Source organism: Pleurodeles waltl, chromosome 5 (assembly GCF_031143425.1).
Source record: "Pleurodeles waltl isolate 20211129_DDA chromosome 5, aPleWal1.hap1.20221129, whole genome shotgun sequence".
NCBI lineage: Eukaryota > Metazoa > Chordata > Amphibia > Caudata > Salamandridae > Pleurodeles > Pleurodeles waltl.
Window position 1 is genome coordinate 145,194,582 of NC_090444.1, and position 16,613 is coordinate 145,211,194.

The following is a 16,613-nucleotide window of genomic DNA, read 5'->3' on the forward strand; positions in this document are numbered from 1 at the left end:
ACTTCATCTTCCTCGGTCAATTTTCACCTTGATGACCTCAACAACACCAACACCACCAACCTCATCAAAAGCATGAAAATCTGCATCACACAACTAGTCACCGACTCCACACACTATGCAGGACACTTGTTTGATCCCATATTCATGGCCAGTGACAGAGTTATGTACAGCGTTGTCACCAAACTCAACTGGACAGAAAACATCATCATCCACTTCATCATCGGCATCCTCCGGCATGCCCCTGAGCCATCCATCACTGCACACTGCAGCTGATACAAAGGTAACAGTGGACCGATGATCTCCCCACCTTCCAACCTAACACTACAATCAACCTAAAACAAGCTTGCAAGACCTTCTCCATGTGGATCACTGAGTGCACCAACAGAGTCATCCCCATCAAGCCCACCAAACTCAAGGGACCCGCTAAATAAACCACTTGGTACACTATGGAACTAAGTACTGCAAAATGCAACTGCAAGAAACTTGAAAGGAAATGGTGCATGAGCAAGGAGCCCTCAGACCTAGCTTCCTTCAAATCATCACTCAACCAATACCACCATCTATCGAAAAAGACAAAAAGGAGTGCCCTATCCGACCACATTGAAAACAGCTCCACCCACAGCAAAGAACTCTTCAACATTGTCAGAGAGTTCTCCAACCACCCAACCACCAAAAACCCCTTCTCAGGAACGCTGCCACTACCTGGCAGACTTCTTCCATGACAAGATCTCTACCATCTACAAAAATTGTAAACCCCAATCAACACCCTCAGACGCCTCGTCCCTATGGAGGCTAACCCTGAAGCAACACCTGACCAACTGCTCACCGCCTGGGACCAGCTCACCACACAGAACACCATCATCATAAACTCAGTCCACTCGGGAGCTCCCAGGGACCCCTGCCCCCACTACATTGTAAACCTTGGGAGCAAGATGACCAGAGGTGAGCTCACAGCCTTTTATAACTCATCCATACCCACGGCCTCCTTCCTCGAAGCTTGGAAACATGCTGAAGTCAAACCCCTTTCAATAAAACGTCTGCCGACCCCAGTGAACTCAGGAACTAGCATCCCATCTTCCTGCTCCCCTTTCATGCCAAAGTCCTCAAAAAGGCCATCAACCGCAACTCATGGAGCACACAGAGATCAACAATCTTCTGGAACCCTCCGAATCTGGATTCCACTTCAACCAGAGCACTGAAACAGCCCTGATTTCTGCCATGGATGCCATCAGAACCCTCCTCAACTGGGGAGAAATGGCAGCCCTGATCCTCCTTGACCTTTCAGCAGCATTTGACACCATATCCCAGAACATCCTTATCAAGAGGTTTCATCACATTGGAATCCAAAGAAAAGGCCTTCAAATGGGTCACCTCTTTCCTCGTAGGAAGAACCTGGTGAATCTGCTTACTATCCTTTACCTCAGAACCCAAGAAAATCATCTGCGGTGTCCCTCAAGGCTCGTCCCTCAGCCCTTTACTGTTCAAAATCTACATCACCCTCTTGGCCAACATAGTCAGAACCCATGGATTGAACATCATATCCTAGACCGATGACACCCAGCTTATCCTCTCACTATCAGACGACCTCTCCACCAGGAAGGCCAACTTTCTCAAGTGCGTGATAGGTATCGCTGACTGAATGAAAAACAACTGCCTAAAACTCAACACAGATAAAACGGATAAGCTGATCTTCGGGAACAACACCTCCCTGTGGAACGAAAGCTGGCAGTCTTCTGAATTAGGACCAGCGCCCACTCTGACGGACCATGCACTCAACCTTGACATCATCCTGGACAGCAAGCTCACCATGAAAAACTAAATCAACACAGCCTCTTCTGCCTGCTTCCTTACTCGTTGCATGCTCTGTAAAATCTTGAAATGGCTCCCCATTCTCACCAGACGAACCATCACTCAAGCCCTAGTCACCAGCCGTCTGGACTACACAACACAGTCTACATAGGAATCACTAAGCACCTCCTGAAAAGACTTCAGTCCATACAGAACTTAGCAGCCAGACTAAACCTACCCAAACAGACTCACAGTACCCCCCACCTCAAGAGGCTCAACTAGCTCCTCATTCAGAAGAGATGTCAATTCAAGATGCTGTTCTACACCTGTAAAGCCCTTCACAATCAAGGACCAGCATACATAAACCACTGCCTGAACTTCCACCAACCCTCCAGACACCTGCGCTCTACTTCCCTCTTCCTTGCACACACCCCTTGCATCCATCGAAGAAACACTGGAGGACGATCCTTCTCCTACTTTAGGGCAAAATACTGGAACAACTTCCCCCTTCACCTACAACATCATCCTCTCTTCTGGAATTCAGGAAAAGGCTCAAGACTTGGCTATTCAATTGAACCCCTTAGGCAGAATTGCTCTCAGCACCTGAATACCCTCACAGGTGGTCAGCCATGCTCTATAAGCCTGATGTGATTAGTTGATTGATTCATGAGATCTATCAGATGAGGTCAGTGTTTGCCAATATGCCTTGCATCATATAAAAACCTGTGTATATTGTGATTTTCAAAATGGGCCTAACATTTTCTAAAGACACTGCTGTGATATTTGCAGAAAGGTAGATCTCATTGATGTCTATACACTAGACATAATCCTTACCTATATTTCAGTGATACATTCGTTCACACACTGGAGGTTGTATGCACTATATGATGTATGACCAACTTAACTAACAAGGACTGTTTGTCCGTGACACCACTCTACCAACCTAAATGATATTATGCATGCCACCACCTCTGCCATCACATCTGTTTATTTTATTTGCATTTATTTTTCAGTTTAATCATGTGCAAATCTGATGCCCTCCAAGATAGTCTGCTATCCCCATCCAGACGCTAATCCATCCACAGAGAACATTCAAAGTGCCTTCCTCAGTTACAGGCCTGCTATCTAGACTCCTTCCTTATCTTTTCTGGTCCGAGATCACAGCATGGATTCTAGTGTGCTCTCCACAAATGGTAACTCACTCAAAAGTGTAAACTTACTCAAAAGAGTAAGTTACCTTTGTGAATCAGGCTCAATGAGTCTTACTACGACACATGAGCTACACATATACTATTCATGTGCACCCACTCGACGTATACACCTATGCTTGTGCAGGGTCGTGGGTTTCACATAACAGCAGAACTTTACAATAGAGAGGTCAGTAGGCCACCTCTCACTGACACAGACAAAAAGATCTGGTCAACTACAAGATCACAAAACAGAATATGCTCTCACCACCGCTCTATGTGCTAAACTCAGGACAGTATTTCTCTATCAACTATATTTCTGCCCACACTTACTGCATGCCTCCAGGTCACAGGACAGATCCTGGGCTTCACACTAGGAGGAAAAGGCCTACGTCTCTGGATATATGTCAGATTAATAGGACTCTGGGGCAAACAAAAATTTCAGGATACTAGATACACCTGTATTTGGGCACTCCATGGAGTGGTACATGCTGTGTCACTGTGCAGAGGATATTCTAGTCCCAGCGCACCTCTACTAATACCCCATTTGGAATTCTTATCTTCATCTCTCTCCTTTTTGATCTATGTGCGGGTCAACCAGATGTACTGTCAAAACATGGCATTTTCTTTCACCCATAAGCCAATAATCTGGATCATTATATCAAGGTGGATTGCTCAACTGGCACCATTAACTTTCTGTATTAAGGAAATATAGTTTACAGTAGAAAATTAAATTAAAAATGTTAAGTTAAATCAATAAAATTAGTAATTACACAAAGATTGATCACAAAAATGTAATAAGGTGGAAAAATCCAATAAGTTCAAAAGCACATAAAATACCATATTGATTGGAAAAAGAATAAAATTAAAGCATTTAAGTGGAAAACAAAAGAAAATGGCTATGCCAAAAAATAAAAAGGGGAAAATGGGCCTCTAAAAGAGGTGTGATGTGGCTGATAAGGACAGCAGCAGGGCCATGGAGCAAGAGAAAGAAAAACACGCCAGATCAGGTAGCACATTCTAATGGTGCTGGGCACGGGGGCCCCTGCACTGTCCCTGCCATGGGAATGGGCAGTACTCCCCGCCCCCCCCTCTATAGCCCCTGCCACTGGCTTTCTGCCAGCCTTTCCATGGTGGGGTCCCTGCTGTGGAAAGGCTGGTGGAAAGCTGAGTTGTAATCACCTCGCTGTGGCTGAGTACAACTCAGACCACCATCAGCCCGTTGGGAACCATGTTCCTGGTGGGGACAGTGGTCCCCTAGTGGGTCCGCATGCCAGGGTTGCAATGTGGCGGTGGGACCGCCTAGAGTGCAGTGGTCTAACCGTCATTGTAATTGTGGTGGTCCTTGGACCACCACACTCGTAATGAAGCTCAAAGTCTCCGAAAGGAAAAGACATGAGTGCATCACCCCAGACCTTCAAGCCTTAGGAAAGTAGAAACCGCCACTATAGTATCTTCTGTATTCATGCTAATCTGCAGACATGGGCCTACACACAAACCTAAGGGATCAACTACTGAGGTAAGCATTCTCTCATTAATACTCCTCCCACACTCAGAGAGGTTAGTAGTTACAGTCATGAATTGATTTATCAAGGAGAGTCAGTTGGGAGCTCTGCAAACTGGCAGAGGTAGAGATAACAGAGCTGTACACTAGACTTATGAATAAGATGCCAAAACAGTTGTGTCATATCACGGATATGGAGATGGTTGTCACCCATATAGCAATTAATTCCAGTTTTGGAGTGATTACCAAAAGTCATGTAGAGAGCCCACCTACATGCTAGTGACACAAGTCTCCTGAGCACGATAACATACTAGGTCATTGAAAAATTGTGGAGGAAGGACAAAGTGGTACTGTGCAACTCTGCTTCCAACCTAACATTATCCATTTGCAGAATTAATGCCAAGTCTTTACAGTTTCACAATTGATCTGCTGGCTTTGTTCACTGCATTCATTTTCACATTAATGTGTCGCATATTCTGTTTTTACTGTTAGGTAGCTTTTGCTGAATTCCACAGATGGTAGTGTTAGTATATCCTGCTAATCTTAACCATGAGTGTTCTTAGGACCAGACGGATGAAGCATTTTTGGGGTAAAAAACTGCCTGATTCACAGAATTGGACCATTTGAGACTGCAAAAATGCTTTTTTTGATGTAAAAAAGCACAAATTGTGATTCAGTAGCACATTAACCAAATTGCAATTTGCGTTAATGATTCAATATTTATGAGGGACGTATTTAGGGCATCCCTTCCAACCATGGTATGGATTACTATTTAGTGAATTAATTCCTTTAAGGAAAACGGCCTGCAGTTAACAAAACAAATTGCTTTCTTAAAAAGCAATCACAGACATGGTGGTGTGCAAACCCCAGTAACCAACCCTCCCTGTGATTGCACCAGTTCCAAATGGGATGCAAATTGCAACCCACCTCATTAATGTTCATGAGGGAGGTCGACTTGCAACCCACTAGGAATTGCTAATTACAAGTTGTAAGTTTTCTTACATAAGGAATAGTGATTTCCGAATTGTGATTCGGTAAGAACTGCAATTTGTAAATCGCAATTCCTACTTTTTGTACATCTGGTTCTCAGTTCTATAGCACTCCATTTTCGATTTCTCCTCCATATATGGGATCTGCCCTATGCTCATCCTCTATATCTCAACTTTCTTCTCAGGTAGTTATTCCTTTCCAGTCATAATTGCCTACAAATTCTTCAAGAGATGATTACAAGAATGAGGGACCATGTCACATTATGAAATGCCTTCCACACACATTAGTTGTAGAGGCTGGGAATGTAGCGCTTTACCCTGTCTGGGTACCCACCAATGACTATGCCAGCCATAGAGCAGTAAATCACACATCTTTATTCCTCTGCGTGTACCTGTGTACTCCCAAATTCCAAAGCAAGCTTTCATTACATTCTGTTCTAGCAATTAAGTCACACTGATGAGAAGTCCACTGGGAGCCAGAAAGGTTCAGTTCAAAATCATGCAAGACACTACATCTCCCACTCCGTTACATGAAATTTTTTAAAAAAATTATAAAGTCATTAGACATACACATACATATAAAGAAACATGTACAACTATATCTCTTTGTAGGAAGCTGGGCTCTGGTTGCAGTAACCCCCGTCACCACTTTTTGCCTGGTTTTTGATGCAACTTTGCTTGAAGTGCACTGGGTTCCGGCTAAGCAGGTCCCCAGTACCAGTGTTCCTTCCCCAAAAAAAGACATCAGGTCACTTTATCCCCAAGTGACCAGGCTCTGTGGCAGCTTTTGTAAGTCCCTAGTAAGTGGTATCTCTAGTACATAGGGCCTAGGTACTACAAAGGGTTTCTGAGAGCTGCAGCACAACTTATGCCACTCTGAGGGACACAGCATCAATCCCATGCAGACTGCCATTGCAGGTTACATGACAAGGTGCTCCCTAAATGTGAAAACACAATATGTCACACAGCCTGTGTGCCATGTCCCCTAAACACTGCAGGTAATATTTGTAAGTCACACCTACATCAGGCCTTATAGCCCTAAGGCAGAGTGCATGATATTACATGCATGGGCATATCTGCAAAAGCAGATATGCTCCTGCTATGTCTTTGCCGATTTTTAGACATAGTAAGTGCACAGGGAAGGTATTTTAAGTGCATGTGCTGGACACTGGTCAATACCAGTTCCCCAGCTACATGTTGGTTTCACTGAAAATAGGGGTGTTTGGTATCAAACATCTCACGTTAAAAATAAACCCTCACTAATTCCAATGATGGATTTATTAATACATGCACCCAGAGGGCACAGTTGAGGTGCTCCCTGAAAACCTACCAGCTGCTGGGGAACTCACCGACTAGTTCCAGCCAGTCTGCCACCAACAGATGAGAATCTGACCCCCGGGGTGAGAGCCTTTGCTCTCTGGAGGTCAGTAACGAAACCTGCTTGGGCAGTGGTGTTGCACACCCCTCCCCACAGGATGATCGGCACTTTATCGCCAGAGGCTTCAAAGAAGCCCTCAGCCATTGGTATGTAGATATGGCCTTCCTCAAAGGAAGATGCTGCCCCTCCCGCCCCAGGGCCCATCTTGCACCTGAACAGGCAACAAAATAAGCTGTGCAGGAGGTGTGACACACTCCTAGGGTGACTAGCCTGAAATGCACACAGCCTTAGAAATTCTGCCATCTTGTGTGTGGTGGAATTAGGAATTCTGGGACAGGGTGATGCCCACTCCCCAAAGGAAGTGGTCATCTAGGGCCTGTATTGACCCCAAGGGTAAGTATCCCATTGGTTACTGCCCTTCACTCTCCCCTTACCGCCCCCTAAATCGAGTATTTAGGGGACCCGTGATACCAGATCCTCAGAACTTCACTGGACACAAAAGAAGGAGTGGACAAAGAAGCATGCTGACCCAAGAACCAAGGAGCACAACTGATATGGCACCAATCCTTTCAGCCTGCCGACTGCATCCTTGACCCTGCTGCAGCATCAAAGAAACAGGGAAATCCTGCCAGTGCTTCACAAATCACCAAGACCTCCGTTGGAGCAGAGAAGCTGCTTCCCTGCATCTACAGGCAACCCTAGAAAGAACTGTGAGGACCGGGACCACCAAAAACCCTACGCTGGACATCACCACTGCACCCAAGACACCTAGCCTGAGCTTAAGGGGCCAACAATGTCAACGTGGTTCCAAAGCCCTCCAGAGACAAAGCCCACATTGAGTTCACTCACTGTGGACTTCCCAATGGGGCTTACAGACAGCCTCTTTCTGCAAGACCACTCCAACCTCGAGTATCTGAATGCACTGTTTGTTTCTTTCCCATAGGATAACATTAAGACGCCCGAGGCTGAAAAACACCTCTGCATCCGGATGCCTCAGTGCCTCCTAGAGTGACCTATTGGTGCTGCTTTGGACTTGCCCCATACGTACCCTAAGTCCAGAACAGATCTTTAGGTCATTGCTAAGTGCCTGAATGAAATGTATGTGTCTTTTTATGTGGAATAACATTAGGTCACTCACGCTGAAAAGTCCCTCTGCACCCGGATGACCCAGTGCCTCCCGAAGTGATATGTTGGTGCCGCTTTGGACCCTGCCCCATACTTACCTTAACTCCAGAAGATTGGTTCTGTAAATCGCTGCTAAATACCCGTATGCAGTATATGTTTTTCCCCCACAGGATAACATTACCGCTCCAAAAAATTGCATTGTCAACTTTTAAAACCTGTAAAAATTCTTAACTCGAAAAGTACTTACCTGATTCTGATGATCTTGGTATCAAAATGTAGATAAAAGTATGTGTTAGTTTTATAAATTGGTGTCGGATTTCTTTATTGAGTGTGTGTCTCACTTATTGCCTATGTGTGTGTGTGTATTACCTGTTTAGCACTGCCCTCTGATATGCCTAACTGCTTTCCCAAACTACCACAAAACAGAGCGCTTGGGGTGTCATTTGTGCCTCTGTAATTCCTTTGGTGTTTGCTTGGACTCTTTGCACAGTGTACCTCTTTTTGGTCAACTATATAAAGAGCCAGCTTCCTACACTCTTCAATCAATCTTCTTGGTGCTTTGATCATATGCCCCAATCTGGTTACTGTAAGCTGTAAGATTGCTAAAGATGTTACAGAATCAGCAACAGTCACTGAGTCTTCCGAGTCAGCCTTTATTTCACAATTTTGAGTTGAAGACCAGTGGAATACAGACCTCAAGTGAGAAGACTCTCTGCTAATAGACTTCCCAGGGCGCTGGGTAGTCACCAGGTGCCATTTGGTAGACACCACTTGGAAAGGTTAAGCATCATAAGGAGCATCAGATTTGCTTTTGTGCATCTGTTGGGCAATCACCAAATCTTCTTTTCTAAACAAGATGTCTTTTGACTCTTATCTGGATAAGTTTTTTTTTCTGTTTGTTAACCAAGTCCCTAGTGCAAATCATGTTTTCACTTTTATCTCTCTGGGTAGTCCATTGAGATAACATGGTTGTCATTGCTCTCCCGAGCATCAAAGTTACAGGACTTTCATCAGTAGTAAAGTGGGATGTTGAACAACAAGCTCTTAGAGTAGAATTGAAGACTGTTTTGAAATTGAGATTTTAAGAGTTGCACGCTGTACTGCTTTTTTCATTGTACTCATAAAATGCTTCACAAAGCCATTGACTTGTGGTCATAAAGGTGTGATCATTTGATACTTTACGTTCAGATGCTCCAGAAATCCTTTACATTCTTTACTGTTGAAGGGTGGACCACTGTCAGATTTTTAAATGGCTGGTAGGCCCCATGTCACAAAAATGCCATCAAGTTTTTCAATTACTCATTCATGAGTCATGGATGAAAGATCTTCAACTAAAGGAAAACGTGAGTATTCATCTACAATGATCATTAGATGATGTTCATTATCAAGTGGACCAAAGAAATCAATGGCTATTCTCTTCCATGCATATAAGGGAGTTCTGACATGTTCAGATTATGTTGAGTAACATTTATTGCCAGGCAATTGTATATGTGACAAGCTTTGAGTTCCTTTTTAACTCTTTCATCCAAGAATGGAAAACAAAATCAGTCTCTAAGAGCTCTCTTTATGGCAACAATACCACACTTTCTTGTGAGCTACTTCAATCGCATTCTGTTGCAGACTCTGGAATCAGGATTCTTGATACTCGCAGTATAATTCCTTCTGGAGTTATGGATAATTCATCTTTGACATTTTTTTACTTTTGCTATTCACCATCATTATTGAGAGGTTTTGTGTGTTTGTTTCATGACTGATGTTTAATTATATCTTTCAACTTCCTCAGGCCACTCTCAGGCTCGTGGCAGTGCTAATCTGGGCTAAAAATACAGCAGCTGGTATACTTGACAATTAAAAAAGACTTCAGCCGTCTTGAATGGAGTACTGTGACCTCGTGTAGGCACTCTTGAAAAGTAGTCAACAGGATTCTGATCCTTTCCTGGCTGATGCACAATTGTATAATTGACCTCCTGTAATCACAGTCCCCATTGTTCAATGTGAGGAGGCATCTTGCCTCTTGGATTGCCAAAGATGGTCTGCAAAGCTTGATGAACAGTTACTAATGTAAAAGGCTTTCCATACAGGAATAAATGGAAATGTTCACTAGGGGTGGGCGGGACTTGTGGAGTTTTACTCTGTGGAATTCTGTGGAGTTATATCAAAGTGCATGATTCTGTGGAGTTCCGCCCCTATAAAGCAGGGTTTGTGCTGCTAGACAGGGCCACAGTGTGGACGTTGGTGTATTGTTGATGATAATATGTGCAGTGTCTGTTATTTTAACTGTGTTTTTTCAGTGAGTTATCATCCGGAAAAGCAGTCTGGAGCATTAACAACACCGCCAAGAAATGCCGCATTCGCACCCCCTGACGGGTGTTTCCATATTCTCATAAATCCCTAATAATAGAGTTTTTAACACAGAAGGCTATTCAATACAATACCATTTATGGTGGCTAATGGGTGCTCCCGTGCCCCATTCCTCTCTCTCTATCTCTTTTAAATTTTCTACCTGGAATCAAAGCTCTCGTGTTTTCCACATATATGACAAACAGTGAATCACAACTGCAGTCAGAAGAATATAAAATGTAAACATGCTAGGGGTGTGCAGTGCTGAGGCTGGGCATCACTTGTTATTCTGGAGCCTTCTATACCTCGTTGTCTAAAATCGCAAAGATTTGCTCGCACACAGACGTTTTTCTGCTAGTGATTTGTTTTCATGCAGACATTGTCCTGGCAGAAATTTGATTGCATGTAGACATGGTCCACTCCTTACCTGACCGCATTGTACATGCACGAGTCAATGTAAATTCCTCCATTTGCCCCTTAATGTCAGCTGCTGACATATTAGTATTAACACCCTTCGAGGCTGCATTTTAAATACTAGCAACACAGACAAAAATAGAGCACCCTGTGCATGGTCGAAAATTTAAGGGAAGTGCCTCGGCATGTCATATTCACTAGGAGCTTAATTTGTTATCAGCTTTAGAGAAAATCACATATGTTACTTCAGAAACCACTTTTCCATACATTCATGGGTGATACCGCTGTGTTTGGCTCAAATACTGTAAGTGGGTGCAGAAAAGAGAGTGCTGCACTTGCGGTAGCACTACAAACACCGCCGTGAATATCCCCCAGATCTATCTGCAGTGCAGACATGCAATTATCAATAGATCCATTTGAAAGCGTGACACACCAGGCTTGGAAATTTCACACTGTTCCCAAGTAGTGTCTGAAAACACCTTACCTCAGAATACTCACATTTCCTGCGTCTGGGTTGCTGCTCTCGCCAGAAGCATGCTCCTTTCTTTCCCTCGTGCCTCAGGTGACCCCCTTGAATCAAAATGATGTTCTGTTTTCAGTAGTTTTTACCTTGGTATGGAAACACAGCCATTCATCACCAAGTTTCAGTCTCTCAGGCACACATACTCAGAGCAGGGTGACTTTAATTCAGTGGTTGGTCTACCTCACTGTACACAACATTAGTAATGTGCTGTGTCTTAGCATGCTCACTTGGCTCCAAAGGCATCCCTGTACTATGTGACTCTTGCAGAACGACCAGCCCCAGCCACGCTAAGAGCGAACACTGCTCTTTCTGGAAGGGGGAGAGCACTCACAGCTTCTTCCCATGCTCCCAGGACCTGAATGACAGGGGCAGGGCAGGCACCATGTCCTTCCTTAAGGTGGGGGGCAGGGCTGATCTACCCTGGCTGGACTGTCGGCTGGGAGGCCGGCCCACCCTGGGCACCCTGGGCTGGGCAGATGAATCATGAGCCGGTCTGGGCCTAGCCTTAGAAGAGTCCACCCTGAAGCTGTTCTGTGTGACTACAAAAAAAGAAACATGGCCTAGTGCTGTTGATTAATTCCGCAGACAGAGCGGCACAGCAGAATTTATTAGTAAATCCACATTACAAACATAATGTGGAATTACTAAATTCCTCCAGTTCCGCTAGCGGAATTGAAAATTCTGCCCATCTCTAATGTTCCCAAGCCCATGCCACAGTCACACTTTCCTTCGCAGGTTGTTCTGTTTGTGAGAAACTTCTACTAGCATAGGCTAAAATAAATAAAATAAAATTGTCCAGGATTTGTAAAGCACAGCAAATCACCCGTAAGGATCTCAAGGCGCTGAATTGTAGGCATGGGGAGATTGAGTGATTTGCCCAGAATCACACAATGTTTTTTTATGCCGTTGAGCAGTTGGAAGTCCAGTATGTTGTGCAAGGATAATGCCTAATCCAACTGGCCTAGCATCGACCACAACCACTATCTGTAACTTTGGATTAAAGTATGCAATTTCTGTAGCATTTTCAATGGTGTGTTTGTTTGTCTTAAAGCTTTTCTCGCATACCTGTGACCACTGAAAAGAAACATTTTTCTTTGTCAACTAACAGTGGCAAAGTCTTGTATGTATCTTGAACAGTAAGTGGCCATGCCAAGAAAACAGCAAACCAATGAAACATTGTCTGGGGGGGTTAGCATTTGACAAAGTTTATACTTTTTCAGGATCAAGTGTCATACCCCCATCAGAAAAGATGTGACCAAAGAAATTCAGTTTTGTCTTGTTGAACTCACATTTGTCTGCATTCAAAGTCAAACCTCCATCAATGAGTAATTGTCATACTTGTTTGAGTGCTCTATCATGCTCCTTCTGTGTACCTCTGAAAACTAATATGTCATCACTATAATTGAGTGCATTCACAACAATGTGTATGACATGGCAAATGATGTCTCGGAAAAGTTCAACAGCTGATGGCACACCAAAACTAGCTCTCTTGTATCCAAACAAACCAACATGTGTAGAAAAGGTTATAATGTACCTGCAGCTTTCTTCAAGTTCCAACTGATGATAACCCTTATTTAAATCAAGTTGCGAAAAGACCTTGGCACCTTTCAATTATGTTATCATGTCAGAAATGTGCAGCCCTGGATATCGTTCTCGCTCAATTGCTGTGTTTGCCTGACACATGTCAATGCATATGTGAACATCTCCTTCACTGACTTTTCTGGGCACTACTACTGTAGGAGAAATCCATGGTGTTGGACCAGTGGAACACTCAATAATATAATGCTTAAGTCACGATTCAAGTTCTTTTTCAAGAGCTTCTTGTAAATGAAAAGTAAATCAGCCATGTCTCTGAGCAACAAGACAGACATCCTCATTAATATGCATGTTTACTTTCATAGTCCTTAACTTTCCTACACCATGAAACAAGGGAATTGACTTACTATTTTGTGATGAGCATTCATGTTGTAATTCACAGGAATCAGTGTGTCAGCTGCTGTATTGAAACTGAGCAAACGGGTACTTGCTACTGTACCCTGAAGCACATGGATCAGTGCTTGTGCCTTCGATTTGTTATTCTTTACTGTTGGTTTAAATTAACCCTGACTCTTCATGGACGTCAACGCAGCCTAAATATACACTTTGGGCTTTGACGGAGTAAGCTGTGGTAATGTAGACGGTTCATTGTATTTCTCTTCAAACATTATTATATTTATTGATCCACTACTGTCGATAATGAAAGATATTGAACATCCATTTATTTTCAATGTAATCTTTGGACAGTGTTCCTATGATTTTGCTGCTTTAGCATGTCGACTTTTATATAACTGACATTTTCCTTCACATGCTACTAGTCAGACATGTGCACGTTTTTCTGAGAAAAACATTGATATGGGACAATCGCTTTCTACACTTTCACTTATTATTGAGGCAGAAGAACTGTTTGACGATGATGATGGCGATTGACTTCGTTTAGTATCTATTTGCCTCAACTGACGTTGCCGCGTTACCTTGTGGGCGAGCGTCGAATGTTGCTTCTGGAATGTTCTGGCGGCCATTTTGTCTTCACGTTGTGACACAATTTTTCCTTCACTTTACACATCGTCACAAAATGGTTTTGTTTTCCACAGCCTTTACATATCTGTCCAACGGCGGGACACTTTCCTTTCTGAGGAACAGAAATCCACACCTGAAACACAACTTTTTTATGTGTAGACCTCACTTTGGGGGTTATTACAACTTTGGAGGAGGTATTAATCTGTCCCAAAAGTGACGGTAAAGTGACTGATATACCACCAGCCGTATTACGAGTCCATTATATCCTATGGAACTCGTAATACGGCTGGTGGTATATCCGTCACTTTACCGTCACTTTTGGGACGTAGTAACACCTCCTCCAAAGTTGTAATAACCCCCTTTGTGTCCTTCAGTCTTTTGCTTTGGATTATTTTTCACACTCATAACTGACTCGCTCTGGGCAACCTCCGGCCTCCATGCCAGTAGCTTGCCTCTCAGCACATTCCTCAGCTCTAGCAGCCATCAACACTCGTTCCAGACTAAGATTTTCTCTCAGCATTCGTCATCTGAATGAATCGGCCAAGCATCCATCAATAACCCTAACCTGCTTGGCTTCTTCATCAATAAATTCACTGAGCTTACAGTGTTTGTTAAGTGTGTCAAGTCTCTTTACAAATTCATCGATTGTTTCACCAACTCTTTGACTGAAAACATATTGCTCATAATCATCATTTGATAGTGGATTGTAATTTAAGATTCAACACATTCTTAATTCAACAGTATGTTATGTCTTTGTCAGTTTTTGGCATTTTCTTCATGACTTCTTTAACACCATCACCAGCAAGATTTTGGAGATATTTGATAATGTTTCTGTAATCAGTCTCTTCAAATGCATCAAAGAAATCTTCAAATGTCTCTATCCAGGCAGTCCATCTATTGCCAATATTTAGCTTTTTTGGGGGGGCTGGGGGTTCGGGGCAGCAGATAAAGAGATGAGAAAAGCCTAGCCTGCAATCCAAGTACTGCACATTTGGATTACACCCCCAATTATAATGCAAAATAATATTGATCTAGGGACCCCCTGCGCTTTGTACTTTTACAGTTTAAATAAGTGGAAAATTCAAATTAAAAAGGTATAGGCATTGAAAGTATCAAGGGATGTACAAGGTGCCCAATCCTTTCTGTTTGTTTGAGGAAGGGACAACCCTTTCCAGCTGCCATGGTGCCATCCTGCACAGATCGATGAAAGTAAACATTACCTCACAGAATTAGTCCCAAAAGGAGGAAAAAGCTGCAAGGCTGAAAAAAACTTCCTTAGAACTTTTCACTTCTAGAATACTACAACACTTGATGGAAGTGATGTACGAGAATTCAAAGAAAAACGAAAACTGATAAATCACATTGGAGGAGACCAAATAATGGGAAACCAATTTTAAGGAAATACAAATTTAAGGAAATAGAAATGAATGGAAAATTAAAGGAAACATTTTAAAAGATCTAATTTTAAATTCAAAATTACATTCAACTTGGGTCGAGTTTGGGGGTAGTTAGGGTTTTTGGGTTCAGGGGTGGGTGATGTTTAGGGTTGACAAAGGGTTTTTACGGTTCAGGGATGGGTGGAGTTTTTTGGTGGTGTGAATTTTTTAGATTTCAGAGATGGGTGGAATGTAAGGGTGTTGAAAAGTTCTTAGGGTTCACAGATGGGTAAAGCTTAGGGCTGGTGAGGGTTTTTGAAGTTCAATTATCTGTAGAATTTAGTGGTGGGTGGCATTTTTTAGGGTTCAGGAATGGGTGGAGTTTAGAAGTGGTGAGGGTTTTTAGGTATCAGTGATGGGTGGAGCTTATAGTCGGAAAGAGTTTTAGCATTAAGGAACAGATGGACTTTAGTGGTTCGGAATGGGTGTCCAATAGGTGTAATAAGGGATTTTAGGGTTGGGTTGGGTGGAGGTTAAGCGTAGAAAGGGTTTTTTGGACTCAGGGATGGGTGGTGTTTAGGAGTAGAAACGGCTGTTAGAGTTCATTAATGGGTGGAGTTTAGATGTTGTTGACAAAGTGGGTTGTTGGTGGACTGGGGTGTGAGCCCTGGTCAAACAAAAGCCACAATCCCTTATAGGGCGAAGCACAAAAGAATACCAAACTAATTTAGAAAAATAGAGGAAATGTTAATAAATTATTTGACATAAAAATCCAATTAGTAGAACCAGTGTTATGAATTTTTAAAGTTTAAGATTCAAAATAGCAAGTTGTCAGTTTTAGAAAATGGCCACCTGGGCACATTTAGCACCTCAACCAAGGGTTCAGGAGTGGATGGAGGGATCTTGGGGGTTCAAGACTCACTCTGGCTGGGTCCAGGTGCAGGTTCAAGATGGTGGGAGCTTACTACGCCCCTGTGGCTCTGAACAGGAGGCCAGCTAAACTAACCCTTAGAGTCACTTCTGAAGTCCTGGGTGCAGGTGAAGATGCAGGGCTGGCCTCAGAATGTTCAAGGGAGGCTCAAGGCCACAAACCAGCCATACCAGGTACAGCAGCAGCCTGGTAGAATGCACACCAGGTCACAGCAGCAGGCAGTCCTCTGAGAGCCTTTACGCACATCCAGTAGTGCACAGAGGAGCAGGTCTGAGAGCCCTATTTTTAAACACTGGTGTCCTGCTCCTATAAGTTGGCAGAAGTTTCCAAAGGGTTCTCTGAAGTTCCAGGAGTTTCCCTCCTCTCCTGCCCTGGCTCCTAGCTGACTGCACTGACAATACAGGGTTGTTAAGCCTATTGTGTGGCAGCAGAGCTCAGCCTATTCAGGTGTAAGTGGGGCTGTGCTTAGCTCCGCCCCTCCATCAAGTCTTTTAATGGCCAA

At 43.4% G+C, this 16,613-nt stretch overlaps 1 long non-coding RNA gene across 2 annotated transcripts in view; it reads right to left on the reverse strand.

Annotated features, from left to right (window-relative positions):
* The window catches only part of LOC138297228 (uncharacterized), a 266,626-nt gene that overhangs the window by 117,598 nt on the left and 132,415 nt on the right, over positions 1–16,613 (reverse strand). Inside the window, exon 3 of one of the 2 annotated variants that reach the window (XR_011203949.1) lies at positions 11,210–11,295. The exons of the other annotated variant lie outside the window; for it this stretch is intronic. This is a non-coding gene — a long non-coding RNA (uncharacterized lncRNA). Of the gene's footprint in view, positions 1–11,209; positions 11,296–16,613 lie in introns of those variants that run through there. 2 annotated transcript variants of the gene reach the window in all.